Source organism: Pinus tabuliformis, chromosome 8 (assembly GCF_031772625.1).
Source record: "Pinus tabuliformis cultivar Carrire ecotype Pingquan chromosome 8, CPIR1, whole genome shotgun sequence".
In the NCBI taxonomy this organism is placed as follows: Eukaryota; Viridiplantae; Streptophyta; class Pinopsida; order Pinales; family Pinaceae; genus Pinus; species Pinus tabuliformis.
The window spans coordinates 549,538,570-549,566,339 of record NC_142294.1 but is presented as its reverse complement, the minus strand read 5'-3'; positions in this window follow the sequence as shown (position 1 = coordinate 549,566,339).

Below are 27,770 nucleotides of genomic sequence, written 5' to 3'. Positions count from 1 at the left end.
TTCATGGTGATATGGTTTGTACCTAGCTGTCGACATGTGTTTGTCGTCTGCCTCGCAGGATTTGGGTTGTCGACATGTATTTTTCATCCACTTTACAGGATATGGTGTCAACATGGGTTTTGTCGTCCATTTTACAGGGTTTGGTTGTCGCCATCATGAGACAAATGTTGCTAATGTCGCTTTGTGACATTAGGTCATAAATGGGTATTTTAAAAACCTAATGTAAAACCCTAAACCTAGAACCTAATGCAAACATTCAAAAATGCATGAAAAAACCATTAAACCTATGATAAAAGACCTAAACCCTAAGTCCTAGACCATAACTCTAATCTTATACCTATCGGGCATGTTATACACATTACAATGTGCTAAAACTAATAACAAAAATACATTAATCCCTATGTTCTAAACCCTCGTCCTATTACAAAAAATAATAAAACATTACAAAAACATATGATAGGTCCCTAACCACAGTAGATAGCCACGTCAGAACTGTGCCATGTGAGAAGTCGGAGTGGGGCAGTTGGTGAAGCCGCAGCCTTGACCGTAGCAGATAACCGTTTGCTCTTAACCCGGTTCCTCACCACAGTGGAGTAACACAACAGCATGTGAGCAGAAATGGATTAACCATCGGGGTTAACCGTATCAGAGCCTTAACCACACTGGGAGTCAGCGGACATGTGACAGAGTTAACTATCGGAGCGATGTCTACGTCAGAACTGCCAGAGGATAGTGGCAGCCTGCGGTTAGACCGCGGCTGGTCACACGAAAGAGTTAACCAATCCCACTCGGTCAGCAAGCCACTAACAGGTTAACTTTATTATATGGTTTTTTTATGGGTTTTATTGTTGCAGTTTTTTCTAAACTAATGCGATGACCATGCCTATGAAACATAAGGTGGTAAAACCTAACAGGACCGAGTGCATCTAATGTGTTTTAAAATGCAATTTGTTCATTGAAGGAAGAGGAGAGTGGTTTTGGATTTTGTATGCAAGTTTTGGAGGTCATAGTCATTTTTGTTTTCAGTGTAATAGGAGAATCTGGAGTCAGAATTGGGAACCGTGACAAGCATTGGAAAGATGGTTCAGAGAGCTATCCTTTGACAGTGACCAGAAGTGCCTGCATGCACATTCAATTTTTTCAAATCTCTATGTAATCGACCTCTTCTGTTTCAATCCTAATAAAGCGGTCGCCCATCTTAAAAGCGGACCCGGAGACATAGTCCATTAGGGACGAACTCCATAATCAATTTTGTTGTCTGGTATCGCTGTGTTTTTGCTGCTTTCACTTTTGTTATGCATCTTACTCATGTTTTATCAGCTGTCGTAAATTCTTTCTTCTCAAGCAGCTCTCTTGGTTTCTGCACTTTCAGTTAACATTCTATTCATTAATGGCCAATCAATTCTACATCAGTTTTAACTTATGATCATTTCAGATCAGAAAACCACCAGCATGATTAACTGAAGAACATTGGCGAAGCTGACGAAGCTAATGATTAAATGGACTTCCCTGTCGACTGAACTGAACATAAGATCCTCTTGGATCAATGGAACACTCAACACCTAACATAAATATATGTAGTGGTTATGCTTTAGCTGCAATTTCTCTTGAACTTAAAATGAAACTTGCGCATCCATGATATTGCAGGTAGGCACAAAGGGGCACTCTGCTAAACAATGCAGTAGTATAGGCCTCTTAACACATATCATTTCAATACAAGGCATATTAGCCTTTTGAACAAGGATTCCACAAATATCTCATCATATAAAACATAATGATCAAAATAATAATCATATATATATAGTGGCAACAACCATACATACATAGTCTTACAAGTAGCCTTGTAATTATTGAGACAAAAGATGCATCTAATCTTTTACATTTCACATAATCAATAAGCATTTACATGATCATAGCACAATAGCTAACTTATCTAAGGATTTGATGACTGTAAAATGAGATCGAGACTTCCACTCTCCACCTAATCATAGCTTGGTTGCGCAACAAGTCTTTATTATAGCCAACCACCCATGATCTTGATTTAAAACCTCTGAATGGAAGTGCTCAAGGGATTAACACACTAATCATTTACTCATTCACAATTGGAATCCAGATTCCACAAAACCTCCACCCAACTTCCAGGAATCGGGAGTGCATTGTGTCTTCACATAACAAAATCAGAACGGGGAATCCAAAGCATCTAAATATCCACCCCAAAACATACTTATGGAATCTATAGTTGAAACATCTCCAACCCACAATCTATTCAAGGAATCCATAAATTTAGTGCTCCACCCAAACACCATCAAAACAGGGAATCCAGAGAGACTGGGCTCCACCCTAGAGCCAGATCAGGAATCCATAACTTCTCAAGCTCCACCCCACAACTAGTTTAATAAATCCATAACTTTATTTCTCCACCCCATCAACACTACATGAATCTAGAGACCCAATACTCTCCACCCACTATGCACATCAAGAATCCAGAACCCAGTGCCTCCACCTATCTTGTACAGGAATCTAGAGCACACTAGCCATTCCAATTGATGGCCTCCGTGGGATCCAGAGAGTTGGCATACACATGTTAACAAAGAACCAGGAATCTAGAGCTCTATTCAAGCTCCAACTGATACACAACATGGATCTAGAGCAGTCGCTCCACCTGCAAATTTCCATAGAAATATTTTTTTCCTCCTCCCTTCATCTCACACACCATGCTTTCTTTATTCTTTGTCATCTTTTCCAACATTTTTTCTGATGGTTTATTGACTAGAGCTTCCCCTACCATGGAAGTGGGTTGGCTCATCCTTTTTTCTCCAAGCCTATACACTACCTTTAATTCCCTACATCCATTCCTCCCCTTTTCAACAATAACCCATACACTGGCTTAAATGCATTGACTTCTGAATGCATTTCTATGTTGAGTTTAACTCTAGGGAATGTGGAGGTAGTTTCCAATGGCATGTTGTTGTCCATCCTTTTACTTAAATATTTCCAAACATCATCATTCCTCAAGTCAGAGAAACAGGAAACAAATTAAATATGAGTTTGGGGTTCCATAAGAAATCCTCCCTCTTCAATTCCATAGACTCTAACTAAGCACCCCTCTCAGTCCAGTCATCATTTTTATTATTCACATTAATTTACATCATTATACACATTCATGCAGATAGTAATATTTACAAGAGTGATACCATGGGGTTGTTAGAAACCCCACCCCTTTAGAGCAACACCTTCCCTGATGTTCTACATTCGAACATGCACAAAATTTATAGTGATATTTATACATATAACTGAATTTACAATTATATTTACATTTTCTCACTTAGAAAACAAAAATGGGTGTGACACTTTCATCTGATCAGAAATCTCCAATGTGGCTTCCTCTAGTCCAAAGTGTCTCCACTACACCTTGACCTATTATATGATTTGATTCCAAATCTCGATCTAACTCCAATATAGAATGCATAGTGGTTCCAACAGGAACTCTCCCTCTGGTTCTACTTGTAACATAGACCAACCAATCACAAGATTAGCATCTATACATATCGTTTAAGTAGATAAACATGGAAAACCTTATGACTGGTCATTGTAGGTGGTAAAGCCAATCGATCTGCCATTAGTCCTATTCTCTCTAAATTTTGGAAAGGCCTACAAAACTATGGTGCCAACTTGGCACATGATATGCTCCTCAAGGAACTTCTCTTTGGTTTAGCTTTGAGATATACATGGTCTGCCATTTTAAATTATTTATGCACTTTGTGCTGGTTTGCATAGCTCTTATGTCAATCTTGAGTTGTCTTTAGATTTTACTTGATGGTTGTAACTTGTTGCCCTAATTCATTTAGAATATATATTCCAATGTGCACTTTGTTCATTGGATCACTCTAGCTAACAGGAGTGTTATATTTCCTCCCATAAAGTGTAGATTTTATTGTAGATTCAACAGCTTCTGTGATATGTTAAAACACAAGACAAGAATCTACTATACTCTTCAGCGGAAACCAAAATTGATCAATGAAAACAATAAGCAGAAAAGGAAGAATATCAATTGCACATAACACAATATTTCTCTGGGGAAATCAATTGTTAAAAACCCTGACTATCTATATTGCATCAACCAAAAGATCTAAGAAGAAAATACAATTCTTGTTCATCCTGAACAATTCTTGCACTAGTACAACCTAACTCTCTACCTCACAAGCCAGATCAAGCCAAAACTTAGCCAATTCTGGCGCCTGCCAATCCCCTACTTCCTTGTGCAATCTCTAGAGGAATTATACCAGATTTAATTAAGAAATCCACTCTCCATAATTGCGTAGTCCAAACATAGGTCCTCAATTGATTGCATGCACCATATGTACAAATTGAAAAATTATACAACTGATAGTACATTGTCCCTGAACTCTAATCTCAACTGGGTCTTCCTCTAAATTGACATGCATGAATTATTTATGAGTGAACCTTCAGTATTGGTATGGTACTGGTGATGCACTAGTGCACTACTCCACTACTAGACCTCTACTAGTTCCTCCAATAGTTAGAACTAGTTTAATTGATTATAACTCAATTAGACTGAGTTATCTAATTACAACTCAAAAGAACTCAACCTAGGCCCCTGAATTTAGAGATCACTCTACATTACTCTAGATAGACTTCCAACTCAAATTTCTTAAGTCAATTAAGTCAATTTAACTTAATTAACTATTACAAGTTGCTATGAGAATAGAATTTCGATTTAATTCACAATATAATTCACAGACAAATTAAATTGGAATTTATTGTTGTTATTTTTAACACTCCCTCTCAACAAGAAAGGGATTATCTGTTACCCCGATCCTGTCTTTGCAAAACTCAAATTTTCATCTTGACAATGCCTTTGTCAAAATATCTGCATCTTGCTCCTTTGTGGGAATGTACTCCAACAACATAATTTTCCTTTGCACACAATCTCAAAGATGATGATGATACCAAATATCAATATGATTGGACCAATCATGAAAAACTAGATTTTCAGAGAGTTTGATACAACTATGATTGTCACAGTAAATTGCAGTTGGATCCATTTGCTAACCAAACAAACCAACCAGAATCTTCCTCATCCAGATATCCTCACAAGATGCTTGACTAGTAGCCAATGTACTCTGCCTCTGCTAAACTGAGTGAAATTGATCTTTGTTTCCTGTTGTACCAAGAAACATATGATGAACCAATACTGAATATCCCTCCTAATGTTCTCTTCCTATTGGATGGGCTCCCTACCCAATAGGCATTGGTGAAGCCTTGAATCTTCACCCCCTCTCTCTGTCTGTACCATAAACTAGTATGAGTAGTTCCTATGAGGTATCTCAACAATTGCTTGGTTACCTTCCAATACAGCTTGGTCGGCTTAACCATTGCTTGACTAAGTTGGTTAATTGAATAGCACATGTTCGGTCTTGTGTTCACCAAATACATGAGTGAACCCGCAAGCTGCTTGTAAATAGTAGCTTCCACTACTTCACTGAAAGTAGCATCCTCCTTCCTCCGGTTACCTGCTAGAGGAGTATCCATGGGTTTACTTTTCTCCATGTGAAACCTTTTGAGTATCTCATTGGCATACTTTCCCTGAGACACAAAAAGTTACTCATCACCTTGTCATACTTCCATGCCCGGAAAGTAGTGCATAAGCCCCAAGTCCTTCATTTCAAACTCCCTTGAAAGATCCTCTTTGCAAGACTTGATCAACTTATCATCACCTATCATAATCAAATCGTCGACATATAAAACAATAATCAAGAATTTACCTCCAGCCAAAATATGGTAAAGGTTCGCATTTGCTTCACTTTTGTTGAAGCCCAACCCGGTCATGTAGTTATCGATCCTGGTGTACCAAGCATGGGGTGCTTATTTCATCCCATATAATGCTCGCTTGAGTCAGCACACATGTGACTCTTAGTTGAAGGTCTCAAAACCTTTAGGTTTCTCAATATACACCTTTTCCTCAATCATGCCATTAAGGAAGGTTGTCTTTACATCCATCTAATGTATCTTGCAACCCATGTACACTGACAGTGCCAAAATGGATCTGATTGATGAGTACATTGCAACAGGATAAAAATTATCATCGTAATCAATCCCCTCCACCTAAAAAAAAACCTTGGGCCAAAAACATGGCCTTTTGTTTCTCCACACTACCATCCACTACTTTCTTTACCTTATATAGCCATTAACAACTCACCACTAACTTATCCGCCAGTCTTAGGACCATATCCCAAACATTGTTCCTAACAATGGAGTCATACTCCTCAACCATGGCATCAACCCATACTAGTTTTTGCACTACTTCCTCAAAAGAGGATGGCTCGGTATCAACACATCTACTCATAAGAGCCATGTATCCAATGTACCTCTCAGGTGACCTCCTCTACTTACGTTGTCATGTGGGTGCTCCCACATTCTCTCTCGCATCATGTAATAACTTGTCAACCTCTCTGGTGCGCTTTATCCCATCTCTAGAAGACTCTGCATGAGTGGGTGTCTCCACTCCCTGATCCTCTGCATGTGGTTGCTCCACATCAATTTGAGGTTCCTCATTAGGTGCTAAAATATCCTCAATCACATGTAGTTGAATCTCCCTCTCAAGGGAACATCTCATGGCCTTCTCTTCATCAAATTTTACATCCTTGTGAACCACTCCCATCCTATTGGTCGGAAGGTACACCCGATAGTTGTGAGGTGTATTAGTGTACCCCAAAAATATCCCCAACGTTGTTGTTGGCTCAAGCTTCTTCTGCGCATATTTGGTTACATGGAAGTAGAATGATGAACCAAAAATTCTAAAGTGACCCACATCTGGTCTCTTCCCTAAAAATGTCTCTTTCGGTGTACTCATCCCAAGAATTCAATGAGGGCTTCTATTTTGAAAATAAACAACAATGTTTCATGCCTCAGCCCATAAGTGTAGTGATAAGCCCTAATCATGCAACATCACCCGTGTTTCCCCTACTATGCTTTTGTTTTTCATTTCAGCCACCCCATTCTGTTGTGGGTTATGAGGTGCTATCAACTCTTGTTGAATGCCTTCTTCCGCACAGATGTTTTTAAACTCATTCAACACAATGACTCTCAACTATTATCACTCCTAAGAGCTTTAACTTTTCTACCAGCATCTTTCTCGACCAATGTTTTAAATTCACAAAATTTTCCAAAATCTTGATCTTTCTTCTACATGAAGAAGATCCAACATTTACGAGAAGAATCATCAACAAATAAAACATAATACATGTGCTTGGTCATGGGTGCTATCGAGTACGGTCCACACACATCTGAGTGGACTCGATCGAGGATCACCTGTGCTCGACTGTCTTTGTTGTGAAAGAAATCGTTGGTGTATTTTCCCAAAGTACACCCTTTCCATGTGTCAACCTACTCTAGTGTACCGTTGGGAAGGCTGGTAAAAGTTTGTTGCATGATTTTCAAAGCGCCATGATGCAAGTGACCCAAACGCCTGTGCCACAACTCACTGATGTCTCGGCTTTGCACCTTCTTTTCTTTCATGCTCAAGGAAACATAACCTTCTAACTCTAACTTGTACATATTCTTATCCCAAACCCCTATCCTCTTTACCTGTCATGTGGCTATGTGACGAAGGAACACCTTTCCCTTACTAAAGATCACATCATAGCCTTTATCCTCCAACATGGAAACATATACCAAGTTCTTCTTCAAACTAGGAACATACATAACATCTCGCAAAGTGAGGGGAGAACTAGACTCCCTCTGAAAGGTAACTATACCAAGCTTGGTAGTACTATACCTCCCATCATCACCCATATCGATATGCATCTAGAGATCCTTCTCCTCCAAGTTACTAAAGAGTTATTTTTTACCCTTCATGTGGAAAGAAGCTCCAATGTCCAAGTACCATACACTACCCATCATCAATGACACAATACATGTGATGAGGGTAAAGTCCAATTCGAATTGTGAGGGAAGAGCCTCACCTGTTGCTCCTCCTTAGGGCTTCCTATCGACCTTCTTGAGTGGACACTTTGTGGCAAAATTTCCTAGCTCGTGACAGTGAAAGCACTTGACTTTCGACATGTCCTTATTCTTTCCACCATGACAATAATCTTAGTTGAAATGGGATGCCTTCCCCTTCCCTTTCTTTTCCGTACCCAGTAAGGCACAATTATCCTCATCATTAGTCTTTGATGAGGATCTGTCTCTAGTTTTCCTTCGAATTCCTTCTAGTACCAAATCCGACCACAGTCGCTCCCAATCTGGTAGCTTCTCCCTCCCATTAATTGATTCCTAGTAACTGTGCCAACTCTTGGGATGTCTTAGAAGAGCTAGGCTCACCATATTGTCTTCGGAAACAGTAATCCTGACACTTCCAATCTCATCCCAACAATGGGTGAACTTGGTCAAGTACTTCAGAATTGAGTCGCCCTTCTCCATCTTGATCTTTCTGAGTTTTCCTTTAGTGCCAACTTCCTATGGTCATTGTTATTTTGAAATAGGTTCATCAATGCTTTCCACATTGAGTATGGAGTATCCTTACCATGGAGACTTGAGACAATGTGGTCTCGAACTCCTTCCAGGATAATTCTTCTTGATCTCGCCACACACTTTCTCCATTCAGCCATATCTTTAGGATCTGATGCTAGAGGCTTAGGAATGCCATGATCTATGAATTCATTGAGGCCATCGTCTTCCAGCACTGCCTCTATCTTGTCCTTCCAAGCTATGTAATTCAAGCTTCCCTCCAAGGCATACTAAAGTCGCAAACCGTATAATGACATATTGTTGCTCTGAAGTGTGAACTTGAAAATTTGATTTTCACCTACACAATAAACTCGAATTCTCCTATTCTATATTGTCTTCAACTCTGATACCATGCATATTTTTACCGTAGATTCAACATCTTATGTGATATGCTAAAACACAAGACAAGAATCTACTCTACTCTTCAGCGAAAACCAAAATTGATCAATGAAAAAAATAAGCAGAAAAGGAATAATATCAATCACATATAACACAATATTTCTCTAGGGAAAGAAACTGCTAAAAACCTCGACTATTTATATTGCATTAACTAGAGGATCTGAGAAGAAAATACAATTCTTGTTCATCTTGAACAATTCCTGCACTAGTACAATCTAACTCTTTACCTCGCAAGCCAGCTCAAGCCAACACTTAGCCAATTTTATTGCCTACCAAGCCCCTACTTCCTTGCGCAATCCCCAGAGGAATTAACCCATATTTAATTGGGAAATCCATTCTCCATAATGGTGCAATCCAAACATAGGTCCTCAATTGATTGCATGCACCATATGTACAACTCGAAAACTATACAACTAATAGTACATTATCACTAAACTCTAATCTCAACTGGGTCTTCCTCTGAACTAACATGCATGAGTTATTTACGAGTGAATCGTAAGTTAACTGGTATGGTACTGGTGATGCACTAGTGCACTACTCCACTACTAGACCTCTAATAGTTCCTCCAACAGTTAGAACTAGTTTAACTGGCTATAACTAAATTAGACTAAGTTATCTAATTACAACTCAAAAGAACTCAACTTGGGCCCCTAAAATTTTTGGATCACTCTACATGACTCTAGATAGACTTCAAGTTCGAATTTCCTAAGTCAATTAAGTCAATTTAACTTAATTAACTATTACAAGTTCCTATGAGAATATAAATTCTATTTAATTCACAATTTAATTTAACGACAAATTAAATTGGAATTTCTTGCTGTTATTTTTAACATAAAGAGCCTCAAATGGACTCATTTTCAAGGATTCCTGGTACCCATTATTGTAATAAAACTTCACTAAAGGTAGGAATTCTTCCCACCTGTTGGGTTAGTGCATGACATACATCCTAAGAATGTCCTCCAACACTCTATTTACACTCTCGGTCTACCCATCTGTTTGTGGATGGTAGATTATACTAAAGGCTAATTTTGTCACTAAACCAGTGAACCACTCTTTCCAAAATTTTGATGTAAAATTAGCATCTAGATTAGAAATAAAAAATTTTGGCAGCCCATGTAGTCTTACTATTTCTTTCATGAGAACTTGGGAAAATTATTTTTCTTTATAGGTAGATTTAACAGCCATAAAGTGAGTTATTTTATTCAAATTTTCCATTACAACCATAATGGCATCATGTTGCCTAGTAGTCTTTGGCAACCCAACAACAAAATCCATGGAGATGACTTCCCACTTCTACTTTGGGATGGGAATTGGTTGTAATAATCATGTTGGATGCTTGCATTCCACCTTTACCTGTTGACATTCTAAGCACTTGGCTATATACTCGACCACCTCTTTCTTCATGCTTGTCTAACAATATGACTTCCTTATATTGGTAATCATCTTTTGGTATCCTGGGTGACTGGAATATGTTATTTTGTGATGCTCATCCGTAATGAGCTTCTTCAAATCATCCATACTAGGTGTGTACCATCTTCCTTTAAACTTCAATAGTCCACCTTCTATAATGTAGTATTCCTTGCTCAATCTCCCTTCAAGTTCTTGCTATAATCACTTCTTAATTTGTTGATATTTCTCATCTCGTTATTCAACCTCTTTAATCTACTCTTGAATTTTGAATTCACAAGAGCTCACAACAACTATATGAGTTAATTATGGCCTCCTACTAAGTTCATCAGCTACCTTGTTCTTCTTCCCCTTGATATATTTGATTCGAAGTTGAATTCATTGATTAGTGCCAACCATATTTCCTACATATCATTCAAATTTGGCTAGTCGAACAAATACTTCAATCCCCCATGGTCTATCACCATTGTAAATTTCCTTCCCATAAGGTAATGCCTTTACAATTTCAGTACATGAACTACGGCTGCCAATTCTAAATCATGGGTGACATTTTTTTTTTTTCATTTAGCTTCTTGGACTCATAACATACCACTTGGCCTTCCTGCATCAAGATTCCACCATGTCCTTCCTCCCAAGAATTCGTACATACCACAAAGTATATGTCTAGGTCAGCAATCTTTAGCACTGATGCATGTGTAAGAAAATGCTTCAATTGTTCAAAGTACTTAGCACATTCAGTTTTCCATTGGAATTTAAACCCTTTTCTTTGCAATGTAGTGATTGGGTAACCAATCTTAGAGAATTTTAGAATAAATTTATGATAGTAACCTGTTGACCCCATGAAATATCTTACCTCATACACATTCTAAGGAGTAGGCCACTCTGTGATTGCAATAAATTTTTTGGGTCGACTACAATGACCTACTTTGAGATTATATGGCCAAAATACTCAATTTGAGTTTGGTAGGACTCATATTTTCTATGGTTTTCGTAGATATTATGCTCTCTCAACAATTGTAGCACAATTGTGAGGTGTTTCTCATGCTCTTCCTCATTCTTAGAATACATCAAGATGTCATCCACAAAAAATAGCATGGATTTTTCTAAATAAGGACTCAAAATGTTATTCATCACGCACATGGAAGTAGTAGGATCATTTTTAAGCTCAAATGGTACAACCATGAATTCGTAGTTCCCATACTTGGTTTTAAATGTCATCATGTTATTTTCTCCTTCTTTGTTACACACTTGATGGCACCTCGATCTTAAATCATTTTTTGAGAACATTTTTGCCCCTTTTAGTTGATCAAATAGATCATAGATCTACAACAATGGATGCCTATTCTTAAATGTGGCCTTGTTAAGTTATCGATAATTAACACACAATCTCAAGGTGTCGTCTTTCCTTTTTACAAATAACACAGGCACTCCCCATATCAATAGACTCAACCTAATGTGCCTTTTATACAACATTTCCTTCAACTAAAACTTTATCTCAATTAACTCACGTGTGCTCATTCTATTAGGGTATTTGCACACAATAGTTGTCTTGAGCATGACTTCAATCAAGAAATCGACCTCCCTGTGTGGTGGTAGTCATGGGATCTCCTTTGGGAAAACATATACAAACCGATTTATAATTGGATGCTCCCTCATACCATCCTCATTGTCTTCTGATCCACTCGTGATGTGAACAATGAATAGGCTACAGTCCTTGCAGCCACATCACTTGAGCTACATTATTGTTACAGCTAGTTTGGCTGATACTAGCTTGATCTCCCCTACAATATGGTATTTTCCCCATTTTTACTAAGGCATTCAATCAACTTGTTATAGAAATCGATATTTTTTTGGTGTTGCACCATCCAATCCATCCCAATGATGATGTCATATGCCCCCATGGAAAAAAAAGTAAATTAATTACAATGGGCATGCCTCTTAGGATGATTGGGCATGAATGGATGACATACTCCACTCGCTTCCTGGTTCCAAAGGATAATTGAACTAACCAAGACTCCTTATGAGTTTTCCCAGGTAAGGCACTCTTCTCGGCTACTTGTGGGCTTATGTAAATATAGTTTGATCCTAGGTCTATCAAAATAGAAACAGATTGATCATTGATCTTACCTTCCATGTCAATTATTGAGGTTTGATCATTCCCCTGTTTGTTTTCCATGGCTGAATATATGTGTGGTTCATGCCTATTCATGTCATTCACAATCTCTAATCCCTATACATTATACACTCTTGGTCCACAATGATTATACTGAAGGCAATCCTTTTACCGATGGTTCTCCCACATGTCTAATATTGCATGCCCCAAGATTCTCAGTTTCATCTCCTATGGGTTTCATGAACCGCTCTTTACTTGTAACAATAACTCTCTGTTGATGTCTTCCTTTGGCATGAGAAACTAGCTTATGGATTTCCCCTATAGGCTTCATTCCTTTCCCTTTAAATCTTGGCTTTCCCTTCATCTTCCAATATGTTCTAAACTCCAATTGTGCTTTGATTTCTCATAACAACACTTTAGTTTATTGATAGTATTCTCCAATTTATTTGGCTCAATTAATTCTATTAATTCCATGAATATCTAAGGTATCCTGCTAATATAATGTTGTATATTTGTTTTTTCATCCTTGATGCAGCACACATATCTTAATAGCTCCAAGAACTGGGTTGTATACTCTTCATCTATCATTTTTTTGAGCTTAATTTCATAGAACTCTTTGGCCTTCTTATCATAATACTTTTCACATATATATATCTCTTTGAAGTACCTTCCAAACATTTCCCAAGTCAACTCCTTTTCTTTGATGTCCTTCACATTCCTTAAATATTCCCACCAAATATCAGCCTTTCCTTTCAGATTGAAGATGGCTACTCTTGCTTTCATGTTCTCAGAGTAATTGTGGACTTTGAAATACTTATTCATCCCTAACAACCATCCTTCTACATCTTTATCTTTCTTCACCTCTCCATCAAATGTAGGGGGCTTTTCCTTATTTAACTCTTCTATCACATATTCCTTTCTCCTCCTTTTTTGATCTTGTTTCTTTGTTTCAACACTAGACAATTGTTCATAGATGTGTGTCCTCATATCTGGAGTACTTGGAGGAGTTCCACCCCTTACTGTGTCTTCACTTCTCTTCTTATGTCTCTTCCTAGATCTATTTCCTTCTGCACCATCATTTCTCACCTCTTGTCTTCCATGGTCCAAAGAACTTTACTTGAACTTGTAACTGGTTCCAAGTTCATGCTGCTTTAGTCTCTACAAATCTAACAAGCTTCACAATATGATTGCATTCACTTCAGCTCTATTTTCATGTGCCTTAACAAGATTCTCATTTTCAACCTTGAAAATTTTTATCTCAACCCTTAGGCTTCTCAATGTATCCATCCAATTGGGAGAGCCTGCATCTCCCCTCTTTTCTACTAACTCTTCTTTATGAAATTTTTTAGATATATCAGTGCTATACTGCACCATCATGTTTCTCATCCCTTGTTGTCTTCGTATCTATTGTGACACACACTCATTTTTTAAATAATCTCAACATAAATGAACAATATCCATCATCACCTTGGCTTGTCATTACAAGTTTGTTGGTGCAAGCTATCTGAAATATCACAACTCAAGTTAGAAAATCCATTAGAATGAATACTTATATCAAAATCAATACACATACTACACGTACATATATATCTCAAACATCACATGGAATCAATCATCGTGACTATCACAATTTGTAATAAGATCCTACACTCTATCACATTGTTCTAGAACCACAACTCATCCCCAAAGGTCTAGTATTGAACTTAATGTTCTGATACCACTCTGTAACACTCCCTCGCATCCCCCTTGTACCTTCCAAGTTGAGTTAGAGGTGTTACTTAGGCCCAACCCGACTTCCAAGGTTTCATTAAGGAAATGGGTTGATAATATTTTAGTTGATTTTCAACTTTCTCAAAACTTAGAATAAATGCCATCACATTCGAACCGTTGATAACTTTTCGGTGATATAAATTTTATCGCAATCCAAGCTACATATCAAAATTTATGGAAATTCAATGCTTGGCCTTTTTTAAACCTTGCCATGTTAGCAGGAACTTCCATGTGACACCCACATGGCCACCACATGGAAAAACCATGTCACTTATTATGCCACATGGCACATGCCACGCCATCCCTCTCCTGGGGCCACAATGTCAGTTCCTTAGTCTATTTTTACATCCATTTTATATTATAATCTATCTCAAGCTCACCCATTTTTCTCAGTGTGACATGAGTACTTAGAGGCTTGAGACTATGAAGTCCCAAGACAGACTTATTTTTATCAACCGTTGAGAAAATTCCCATCTATCTCACCTTACAAGGCATTCACAAAGGGGTGAGATCGGAAATTCCACCCATCACATAATAGAAAAGATCCCTCTATCATACCTTCAACACCTAGAAAATTTAAGGGGTAACCAACATATATGCACACACACACATATATATTTGTGTGTGTGTGTGTACAAAATGCCCACGACACTAGGTCAAGCACAACGATCTCTCCGGAGCTTTGTATAGTATATATATATATAGATATACTAAGTGTTGAGGGTGCCATCGATATATATATATATATATATATATATATATATATATATCGAATTGCAGGCATACAAGAAGATATCATATGACCATCGTTCATCGTAGTATTATCAACAACCATACATACACATTCTTACAAGTAGCCTTGTAGCCATTAAGACAAAACATGCATCTAAGTATTCACATAAGCAGTAAGCAATAAGCATTTACATGGAGTTCATTTACATTCTAGCAAAAGTAGGTGACTTATCTAAGGAATTGATGACTAGAAACTAAGATTAGGACTTCCACTCTCCACCCAACCATATATTGGTTGCACAAAAAGCATTTCTTATAACCAACCACCCTTGAGCCTCATTCAAAGCCTTTTCTCAAGGGATTAACACAATATTCATTTACTCATTCACATGGGAATACAATGTCCACAAAGCCTCCACTTGACTTTTGGGAATCCAGAGTGCACTATGTCTCCACCCAACAAAATTAGAGGAAAGAATCCAAAGCATCCAAACCTCCATCCCACAACAAATTCATGGAATCCAAACTTGTTGTAGTTCCAGCCCAAAACTAGTTTAGCGAATCCATAAACTTAGTGCTCCACTCAAACATCATCAAAACCACGGGGGCTTCACTAAAAAAGAAATATTATATAACGTGCATTCATATTGGGACATAAAAATGAGGAATAAATTAAATAATAAATTGAGCATATAATAGGGGGTAAGGGTTTTTTATATGTTGTATATAAATATGTGTATTATAAGGTATTTTTTATACAATACATTGGCCACACGGAGGTAAAAAACAAGTGTGTTGGAGAAATAGAGGTTCAAGGGTATTATGGGAGTATCAAGAGTAGGAGGGAGAAAGAAAAAAATATGGTAATATTAGGTCTATAGTATCCTAATATTCAAACCTATTGCCCTAGTATTGACATGCAATTCATGGTAATATTAAATTTTCATCCTTTTACTTAAATTTCTAACATTACCATGCAATGACTCAGGATGTTTGAGAGTGGTTTTGACCTCAATAGATTTCATATTGTGGAGTAGGAAGATTCTCTCTGCGAACAAAGACAAGCCCTCTAGACCAAGGGAGAGGGTCTAGCCACAAACAAGACAATCTAATATAAGTTTCCTTATATTGAGAATGGATAAGATCCTACCTCTTGTATCGCTAATCCTTGTTTGATGAAGTCCTTGCGCCTTTGCTCCAGTGATCAGCTCCTTAATGTCAATCAAGTACCTAAAACAATGAGACAAGAAACCAAAGCACACATGATAGCATACAGAATATTCAATATACTTAAGAGGCTAAGGAGTCTTAATCCACCAACTAACATATGCAATTGATATAGGAAATAAAATATTAGTTGTATTATTAATAAGACAAAAAGGAAAGTACAACCTTCGCCTTAGCGTTGCAGGTTTCCTTCAATGTGTCTGGGTTCCAGCACCACTGTTAGCATGATTCTTATGATTCACCCTCAAAACAATGGAATTTCAAGGCTTCTTCCTCTTTGCTCCAAACCAAACACTACAAGCTTATTCTCCCTTTACAAACATGAACTAGAAGGCTAAAGATATTAATTTATTGCTGGTTATTCAAACTCCTTCATTAGCTAGCTAAGTTTGGAAAAGGAGGAGTTTATATAGCTTGAGAGAGGGGAAATGGATCCTCTTATGATGGGAGAGGCCTTATCCCTTTTGGTTTGTTCCATTTTAATAGGGGAAAGAAGCCCAAACAGTCTCTCTTGGCTCTATCTCGTCTAAACATTTACCAGACTTCCGTACACGAAGCTTCTAGACCTGGAAGCTTCGAATCCATTTTTAAAAACTTGCCAAAAGAGGGTCAGCGCAGGTCATGAATGGCTTACCAGTGTCGTTTGGTGCTAGGCCAAGTGTTAGACTCTGCAAATTAGCGCAGCGAAGAAACTGAGTTCTAGCGTCGATCTTGAAAACTGAGTTTGAAGGAATATTCTTAGGAAATGATGTAAGAGGGAAATGTTTTGCAGATGAAGAGGGATGTAAGGACATGTTCTTCATGACAGGGAAACACATGAGGGTCACAGTAGAGGTCCTCCAGGATCGAGGAACAGGGAGTACAGGGATAGTGAAAAAATGTTGTGTAACGATGCCCCCTAAAGCATGAAGGCCAAACAAGAGTGAGGGGTGAAATGCTTTACGAGTAGATGCATGGAACCAGAGACTGTCATCGGAAAACCTGCAAGCAAGAATAGATATATATAAGTCACTGAAATATTTGATGCATGAATTTTGGTATGGATGCAGCCATCCAGAAGAAGATTGTGTAAATGGATCCAAGGTATGGGCGCAACCATCCAGTAAGAAGGATCATATCAAACCCAAGGTATGGTCACAGCCATCCAATAATGAGAAGGATAACATATAACAGACTCATGGTATGGTCTCAGCCATCCATATGAAAGAGACATGTATATAAGAATTATCATGTCACATCGCCCTGCAACCTGGACTTCTGTAATCTGAGCCCAAGGTCTTTCGCTCCAACACGACCTGACCAAAGTATAAATTCTAGCATGTGAATAGATGTGTCTAAGTCGAACATGTTAGAAAGTCACTTGATTACCGGTCAATGATGTGAACCGTTAATGAGCACGAGAGAAACCACCAGTAATGACAATGGTTCTCAAGGTACCAGCAGCACAATTCACAAAGTGTGAATAAGGAACTGAAGTCGAACACCCGTGAAGTCACTCGATCAAAAGCCAATGATGAGAACTTGTCGTCGAGTGTGATGAACTTTCCATTAGGGCATGCAAGCTCTAAGGTACTGGACAAGAGTCTCTCAACCAACTCCCTGGATAATGAGCTAAAGTCGACAAGAAGTGACCTTGTCGAAAGAGGGCCATGATGTATCCCACATCATCAACGCGAGACAAGGGGATGCAATGATTATGGATGATACATAGAATCAGGGATGAGTGTAAATTGTAGAAGGATTAACCCTTGAACATATCGGCAACATGACTCCGGAGTTTGGTAGCTTTTGGATCCATAGGATTGGAGGTCATGATGACATGGAAGAGATCAGATGGAAGGGAAAAAAGTGGTGTCCCAAACCCAGGAAGGGAAATGATGAAGTGAGGATATCCCAACTCAACATGAAATAGAAGAGTGTCATGTTCAAGAGTGACAAGCTGTCGACACAACTAGTATAATTTTTCCATTTTCCCCCACCATCTCTAGAAGGTACCCCAATTATTTTTTATCACAAGATTGAAGGGGATAGTTATGCTTGGACTGTAAGTCCATCCTTCGGATAGATCCGACCTAGTAAGATTAACGAGCCCTAGGAAGGAGAAGTTTGTGTCCGTCATGGTGACAAATCCGATGTCATGAAAGTTTAACAAGTTCGACAAAGGGAAAACTCATTATCTTTTTCATGTTTAGAGAGTTTGAAAAAGACACAGAAAAGAAAACTCCAAAAGGTGCCTTTTCATAAAGTTTTGTCTCGAGTCCAAAAAGGTAGAAAACAATACTCAAAATAACCTCTTGACCATGTCAGCGAAGGAGTACCTTTTTCATAAATAGTTTATCCCAACCCAAAAAAGGGGTAAACATATATTGGGTAAATGACATTTCGAAACCATTTACAAGGTCAAAACGACAAGAACTCGACAATCTTTTCATTTTTTGAGAGTCGGAAAAGGGCTTAAAGTGGACTCCCCAATTTTATTTTTTGTAACGAGTCAAAACGGGAAAAATACTCAGAAATATTTTCATTTTATTTTTTACGAGTCCGAAAAAAGCTTAAGTATGACTCCAGTTTCGTATCACCATTAGCAAACCATCACATGTCGCTGCACAAGAAGCAAATGCACTACCCATTTCTAAGGAAAAATGGCGAAAAGTACTTTTTAAAACCCTCAAACAGAGCGAAAATCTTGTAAAAAGGGAAAAGAGTAAAACATTTTTACCATATACCTCATTAACCTCAATTGGAGCAATTTTTACCCATTTGTGCCCTAAATCTTCAGGAGCGGATTTCTACCGATCCAGGAGGCCGATTGTCGAACCATCTATTGTAGGTAAGAGCTAAGGCCCTATCTTTGCATTAATACCTATTTTTCAAGCATTTAACTGTCTTTTCAAGGTTTTTGAGGGATTTTTGGCAAAAAAAATCACCCTCGATCGGCGCAGGATCCAAGCATGGGACCGCGCCGATTAGGGGTTTTTAACATGGGGTCTCGCGTCGTTGACGCACTTGTTTTAGAAATATTCGCATCCGCGTAGAGAACTAGATTTTTTCAATTTTCCCCCAATTTTATTGGTTCAAATCAGATTTTTCCCTTGCAAGAACTGATGCTATGTTAAATGTGGTGTGTTTGCAGGAGAATCAAGGCACGGAAATATGGTGATCGAGTGGAAAGAACGTGAGCATGAAGGAATAAACCAAATGGCTTTGGAAGATCCAAATTGTCTAGATGCATTGAGGAATTGTGTGCTCCTCAAGTTCTTTCTTACACCGTTCCTACAGGCTCAACCTGAGTTACTACAATACCTGATCAGTCTATGGGACATTCGACGGGAGGTATTTGTGATCCATGACCAAGAGATGGAGTTGGAGACTTCAAAAATTTACTTCATTACCGGGCTGTCCCGCAGAGGGGAACCAGTCCAATTGTATGGAGGTAGGCCTATTGGGGCAAGTGTAAACATATTGCTTGCCCAACATTTCCCGAGAGCCTTGAAATATACAAGCGGTAAGATTGACATCATGACCATAAATGATCTTATATTGAAGGTAATACTCTTAACCATCAACCGAGTGGCAGGGGCTCAAGCACTACACAAGTCCAACAAATCTCGGTTCCAGTATGTGGTGGATTGCTTGGCACCCACTGTCTTCAACTGGGCGGAGGCCATGAAGGTAAACATGAAATGGCAGTATCCAAATGCAAAGTCGAGAACTTGAGGCAATTTGGATATGGCTCCGCCTTAGTGACCTTCTTCTTGGAACAGATCCCACTGTTCCATTACCAGATGGCAGAGTTGAATCCTCTAGTACCACGAGATCCATGGATGGTCCGATGGAGCGAGTTGATGCCTAGATCTGGATGGGGCCAGTAGATGTCCTACAGGCTTCCCTTCTTTGTATGGCTCAGGTGACAGTTGACCGTGGTAGAGGATTGGTCGTATAGCAAGACTGACTTCCGCGGTGATCTTGACATACCACTCCCAGAGGGAGAAGACTATGATGATGGAGGTGAGAAAAATAAAAATAAAAAATATTTTTTTTATTGTTTTTTACATATTTGTATTTGTGACATCTTGTATTTGTAACTGCAGATGTTGGACCAAAAATACCAACAGGGATGTCCCCTATAGCTAGACATGTGGCTCAACAGTTTGAGGTCGCTCCTTACCAGGAAGGAGTGGACAACAAAAGGATATTGCCCAAAATCTGGAGGGCCAGACAAGAGGAATCTCAGAGTATGCACAGATCGAGGAAATTCCTCACCGTTATGAGAGGCACACAGTGGGAGTGTAAAATCGGATTCGATGATTACTGACTCGTGTAGTACGAGCAGTAACATGTTATCATGATCACCACACAAAGTAGTCCATAGTTTAGAATTTACAATTTTGAGGCCTGCGAGCCATGAATGTATTTAGAACACATATATTATTTTTTGGATGTTGATGTATTACACTCAAACATTATCGACATATATATATATATATATATATATATATATATATATATATATATATATATATATATATATATATATATATATATATATATATATATATATATATATATATATATATATATATATATATATATATATATATGTTATATTTCCTGTTTATAATGTTTTTTCACATATTGCATAAATGTCTGTCTAAAACATAATTAGCCAATGCATCTGTTAATGTATTCATATGCCTAGGAATGTGATGATATGTGATATAATCAAAATTTCTTTCGAATAGATGAATATGCAAATAAATTCGAAATATCTGAGGGTTTCTGACAGAATATTTCCATTGATATGAAGAACAACAAGTTTCAAATCACGGTTAACAACCATTTCTCGAATGTCAAAAGCAATGGCTTCTGACAAGAGTTCGATCACTGCACTATATTCAATAATGTTATTAGTTGTGTGACCCAAACAAATAACTTGAAGATCAATCAACTCACCATGAGGGCATAAATAGCCCATGTCGCGGATGACAAATTCTGGGTACTATGGCAAGCACCATCAGCAAAACCGACGTAAGGAGTCATAGACATCTGCAAAGCAGGTGAAGACATAATAAGCAGGAAAGCTGCTTGAAAAAACACACCAAACCAAACTGCACAAAAATGAATAACACACTTATGTACACAAGTAACCATGTGAGATGACTCACGCATAATACTTTTTGAGGTACAACCCATTGTGGGGCTTTCTCAAAGGGTTACCCTCATAATCAATTAGCTCATAGGCCCCTTTTTGTAATACACACTTGACAATATAGGGCCCATGCCACATGGGTTCGAATTTTCCTACCCCTAGCTTATCATTAGCTTGGTCATATAGCAAGACCAAATCTCCCTCAGAAAAAGCACGAGGAGAGACTAACTGATCAAAATGGGATTTAACTCGCTTTTTCTGAGCTTCAATGACTAAAGCAGCGAGGCGGCAGGTTTCATCTAGTCGTTCCAAATATATGAGATGTTATTCTTGAGGTGAGGTTTCAGGGAGTAGTTCGATAGCCAATTTGAGTAAGGTAATTTCACATTCAATCAGTAGGGTATCTTCCAGACCATAGATGAGTTGAAAAGGTGTGAATCTAGTTGTGTCTTTAGTCGAGGTTCAGTAGGCCCACAGAGCTGAAAAAAACATGAGATGCCAATTGGATTTGTGCATCCCAATGGTGCGTTGAAGCATAGTAACTAAAACTTTGTTTACCGCTTCAACTTGGCCATTGGCCTGAGGGTAATATGGAGTTGAGCTGTCGTGACACAAGCCCAATTTCGAAGTTAGCTTAGCCATCATATAATCGTGAAAATGAGAGCCATGGTCAGTGACAATGGCTTGAGGCACTCCAAACCTAGAAATCACATGGTTGAATAGAAATTGCATCGTCGTTTTACCGTCAGTTGAATATGTAGGCATCACTTTGGCCCATTTTGTGAAGTAATCCACGACAACGATAATATCACCATGCACCCCGGTCGAACAAGGATTACATGTCTAAAGTCAATGTCACATTTGGCAAAGGGACCAATGGTAATAACAGGGTGAAGAAGAGCGGGTGGGGTGCACATTTTCTGCTAATAAATCTGACACTAGTGGCATTTGCAGGCAACAAGAATGAAATCCTTAAGGATGGAGGTCCAGAAGTAACTAGCGCGGAAAATATTTTGAGCGGTGGCATAACTAGATAGATGACCACCACATGTGCCAGAATGGCATTCATTCAAGACTCTTTCAGCCTCATCGAGATTTAAACATTAGTGAAGAATTGAATCAACACCAACGTGGTATAAAGTATCCCCAATGATGCGGTAAGGTTGGGATTGATGCTGAATGCGTCAGCAATCATCCTTGGACAATGTAGACTGGAAGGTAGAATTTTGGAGATACACGATGATATCACCATACCAAGGATCAAGAGTGCTAATCAGAAAGAGAGTCTCATCGGGTAACTGCTCATCAACACCAGTAGGGAGAGAAGCAGAGGGAAAAGAGAAAATCAACTCAGCAAATACAAGTGATTTCTTTGATTTGGCAGTAGTGAACACCAAATCGAATTCTTGGAGGATGACAATCCACTTGGAATATTTGCCCCCAAGCAACTGACGAGTCAGAATATAAGTCATGGGGTTGCAATCAGAAATCATGGTTGTAGTGCGGAGGAGAATATAATGCCGAAAGCGTTGAACAACCTGAACAACAGCCAAAGCCAACTTCTCGACATGAGCATAATGGGTCTCAACATCAAGGAGATTGCGACTAAGGTAATAAATGACATGTTCATGACCTTCATCGTCGTCTTGCACCAAGACCATAGCAATAGTGCTAGAAGTTGCAACTAGATAGAGGAAATAATCACGATGATAGTTCGGAGGGTGCAATAAAGGAGCATTAATGAGGACATCTTTCAAGTCATCAAAAGACTTTTGGGCAGTCTCATCCCAACGAAATGGAGTTCCTTTCTTAAGCAACTGAGTGAACCCTGAAGCTAGCTCAACATAGTTAGGCACAAAGCGACGAAGGAAATTCGCTTTCCCTTGTAGACTCTGTAATTGATGCAACAAAGAGGGAGGGGGTAGATTAACAATAGCCTTGAATTTGAGAGGATCAAGATGAATACCATCCTTTGAAACAATAAAATCGAGGAGTCGTCCGGACTCAACACAGAAGACACACTTATGCGGATTAAGCTGAATGTTATAGTGTCTACAACGAAGAAAGATTTGTCGAAGGTGATCGGGATGGTCACGGCGCTTACGTGAATGAGCAGGAAGATCATCCAAATAAGGTTGAATGATGTTTTTAATGTCATGAAAATCATAAGACATCGCTCGTTGGAAAGTAGCCCCAACATTCTTAAGGCCAAAAGGGAGATTTTTATATGCAAAAGTCCCCCACGGATAGATAAAGGCGGTCTTGTGTTGATCAGTGGGTGCAATGTTTATCTGGTTATAACCAGAAAAATTGTCCATAAAGGAGAAAATCTCACTCCCATCACATTCATCTATGATCTGGTCTATAAAAGGAGTGGGATAATTGTCCTTCAGATAGGCACGATTAATGTCACGGTAATCAACACAGACACGAATGGTGCCTTGCTTCTTAGTCACCGGTACAATATTGGACACCCAATCTGTCAGAGGAATAGGATAAATAAATCCAGCTTTAAGAAGTTTTTCAACTTCCCCCTTAATGGCGGCCACTTTCTAGGGTGCATAGGACGAAGTCGTTGGCGAACGGGCTTCGCGTTAGGATAAGTCAGAATTTCGTGCACAACTATACTTGGGTCAATGTTATGCATTTCTTCATACGACCATGCAAAAACATCTCGAAACTCTTGAAAAAGATGAGTATAAAGCTTGATCTCATCAGGAGAACAAGTTACCCCAATATGAACATATTAAACGATACCAAGCTTAACAGAAATGTCAATAGGCATCGTTTGGGTAATGTAACCCATGTTCCCTTCCAACCAAAATTCATAGTTCATGACAGGCATCTGAAGTGGTTGGTTCGGGAAATGAGAAGAGAACTTCTCAAGACAGGTGGACATGGCTCCCTGGCTAGGTTAGAATGAGGAACGATGATGAGTATCATTCCAAGGTGCTTCCTCAAGAGACATAATTTCTATGATACTTTCGTCATTAGGAAATGTCTCAATTAAGGGATTGTAATAATCCGAAGAACCAAGCCAAGGAGATTGAGAATGTGTGTCGACAGACGTACCTAAAGTAGTGTAATTAGTAGATACCGAGGCCAAAGCCAAAACAATCTCCACATAAATAATCTCGGTAGGGCTTAACAGCATGACATCATCCAAGGCATCAACTTGATCAAGAGGAGAAATGACCCAAGGATCATACTTAACCGAGATCATATTAACTGAGGAAACATGTGGAGGTGGGAGAGGTAAAATACCCATTAAGGCGGGATCTTTGAAAAGTCCAGCCCCCACACTCTCATATGGAGCACTAGTATGCTTCACGTAAGGAACATTGCCATCTGAGGAAGAAGAGGCAAAGAAGGACAACTAGTCGACCGTGACAATTTTCCCTTGATGAGGAAAACGAAGCACGCGGAACAAAGAAGAGGCTACAGCATGAATGGCATGGGTCCAACTCCGTTCGAGTACAAGATTATAGTTAAGATTTGCCTCAACAATTTCTACTTCGATGTTAATGGTATTTCCTTCTAAGGTAATGGCAAGATTAGGAAGGACACCAAATGGTCGAGAATCAAATCCATCAAAGGCTTCCAACGTGTTAGGTTATTGGTTCAGGGTAGGAGAACCGATTGCCTTCCAACAAGACATAGACATGATGCAGGTAGAAGCACCTTCATCAATGATGGTCCTGTGAATTGTCTTTTCATTAATGATCACTTGAATGAGAAAGGAAATTTGATGAGGTAAGTGTGGAACATGGTTTTCCAGATCAAAGAAAATAAGGTTTGAATCAGATGGATCAACACCTCCAATGGCCGATAGTAATGCTTTCCGCTGAGAGGGACAACTTTGAAGGACCTCGAGAGCAGACATAGCTGATGGCTCTTGAGCCAAATCCTCAACAATATTATAGTGTTGAGTAGCTCGAGCGTTTGGATTATATGAGGAATTTTGCAGCACACCTCGAGAGGGTGGTCGGACAGTGGAATCAGGATTAAGTTGCTCTATATGGTGAGTGTTGAAAATAGCAACAAGAAATGGTAAAAATAGCATTTCTATAAATAGCATTTCAGGATATACTCCAACTCTGTTGGAAATAGCAAAAAGTAGAAATGCTAAAAATAGCATTGCTATAAATAGCATTTCGGGATATATTCCAATTTTGATTTGTCCTTGAATCAAAATTGAGAATTAAAATTCGAATTTAGTCTCACTAGCTATTTGAAAAATAATTAATTAATTAATCTTGAGTTAATTAGTTGGTGAAAATCAAACATGAAGTCTTTGTGAAGACATGCAACAGTTATCCCTTTGATTGAGGAAGTTATCCCATCATTAAGGAGATAAGGATGAGTTGTATTTGAGTTGTAATTAGTTAGCTCAGTTAATTGAGTTAAGTCCAATAAATTAGTTCCAAACAGTTGGAGGAACTAATTTTGAGTTCATTCAGTTAATGCATGCATGCATGTAACTAGTGTTCTCCAGATAACTAAATATTCTCTCATAAATAACTCATGCATGTCACTTCAGACAGAGACTCAATTAAGATTAAAGACAGGGACATTGTACTATCAGTTGGAGGAATTTTCCTATAAAGGAAACTCATCCATGCGGAAGGAATCAACTCCTTTAGGATTGCGTAGTTATTTCAGAGGTCAGTGTTGTGTGTGAGGTGCGAATCACACAGGTTGCAGCTGGAGGACCCAGGAGAAACTGTGTAAGGAAATAGGAGGCTTGGAGGACTGAAGGAAGGCATAGGTGTTGTCTATTCTATCTATGAGCAGCAGTGAGGGATTGTACTGAGAGTTGGATAGCTTGTGAGCTAAAGCTTTGTGTAATCCTGATATATTTCCACTTGTATGATAATACAGATAGCAGGGTTTTAGCTGAGGCTTTCCCAGAGTATTCTTTTGTGTTTCATGTGTGATTGAATCTTCTTATCTATTATATGTGTTCTAGTTAATCTTTCTCAAATTTGATTAAGCCTAAGCAAAGTTTGATAGTAGAAGTAGATCAAGTATTTTGCTTTAGTACATTGCATTATCAGGTGATCAAAGTGGAGAACAGTATACAAAGAAGGGAGAAGTTTGAAGTTTTGAAGTTCTTGATTGTAGGTACAAAATCGATTTCTTATCACATCTCAAAGTTCACCAATGGCGTTCAATGGCTTGAGACTCAAGTATGCCCTGGATGGCAGCTCGAATTACATAGCCTGGAAGGATCGCATGGAAGCGGTATTAGAGGACAACGGTTTGAAGGACTTAATTGATCAAGAAGTCCCTAAGCTAGCAGCAACTAATGCCCAAGAATTGGCGGAATGGAAGAAATGTGTGGTGAGATCGAGGAGGATTCTTTTGGAGGGAGTTCGAGACCATATTGTCTCAAGTCTCCATGGGAAGGAGACTCTGTTTTCAATGTGGAAGACATTGAAGGATCTATATCAAAACATTAGCGATCAGAGGAAGCTGGTGCTGAAAGACAAGCTTCAGAAAATCAAGTGTGAAAAGGGAGACATGATCTCTACATATCTGAACAAGCTCACCACATGTAGAGATGAGCTTGGAAGTGTAGGAATCACGATAGCCGATGATGACATGGTGAGTCTTACTCTCCTCGGTCTTCCTAAGAGCTGGCATAGCTACCAGGACTCAGTGAATGGAAGAGAGAAACTACTAGATTGGGAACGATTGTGGTCGGATCTAATGTAGGAGGAGATCAGGAGGAGCACCAGAGATGGTTCTTCATACAAGGAGGATGAAGAAAATATAGCCTTAGCCAGTAAGGAAAGGAAAGGGAAGGAGAAGGATTCTCATCCCAAATCGAGTTCTTCTCATGGTGGGAAGAAGATTGACAAATCTAAAGTGAGATGCTTTAATTGTCATGAGGTGGGCCATTATGCAACTAATTGTCCATTGAAGAAATCCAAGAAGGGATCCTCGGAAGGATCTGAAGGTGAGGCCCTAGCCTCTCAGTTCGAATTGGATTTTACCCTCATTGCATGCATGGTTTCATCAATGATGAGTTGTGGTTGGTTTCTTGACAGTGGAGCCTCAATCCACATGACCAGTGATAAGAGTTTGTTCAGTACCTTGGAGGAGAAAGACCTCCAGATGTGCATAGAGATGGGTAATGATGAAAAGTATAGTGTTTCAGGAGTAGGCACGGTTGCTCTTCAGAGGAAGCATGGAGCTCTCATTACCTTGATAGATGTGAAGTATGTGCCTGGACTGAAGAATAACTTGGCATCGATCGCGATGGTGGAGGAAAAAGGCTACGATGTTGTCTTCAGTAAGGGAAAGGTTTTCCTTAGACACGTTACCATGAGACGGGTGAAGCGGATCGGTTCACAAGTCAAGAACCTATATGCGCTTGAGGTTCAAGATGCATGCAAAGCCTTGAGGAGCAAGGAAAATTTTGGAGACTTGGTGGTTGAG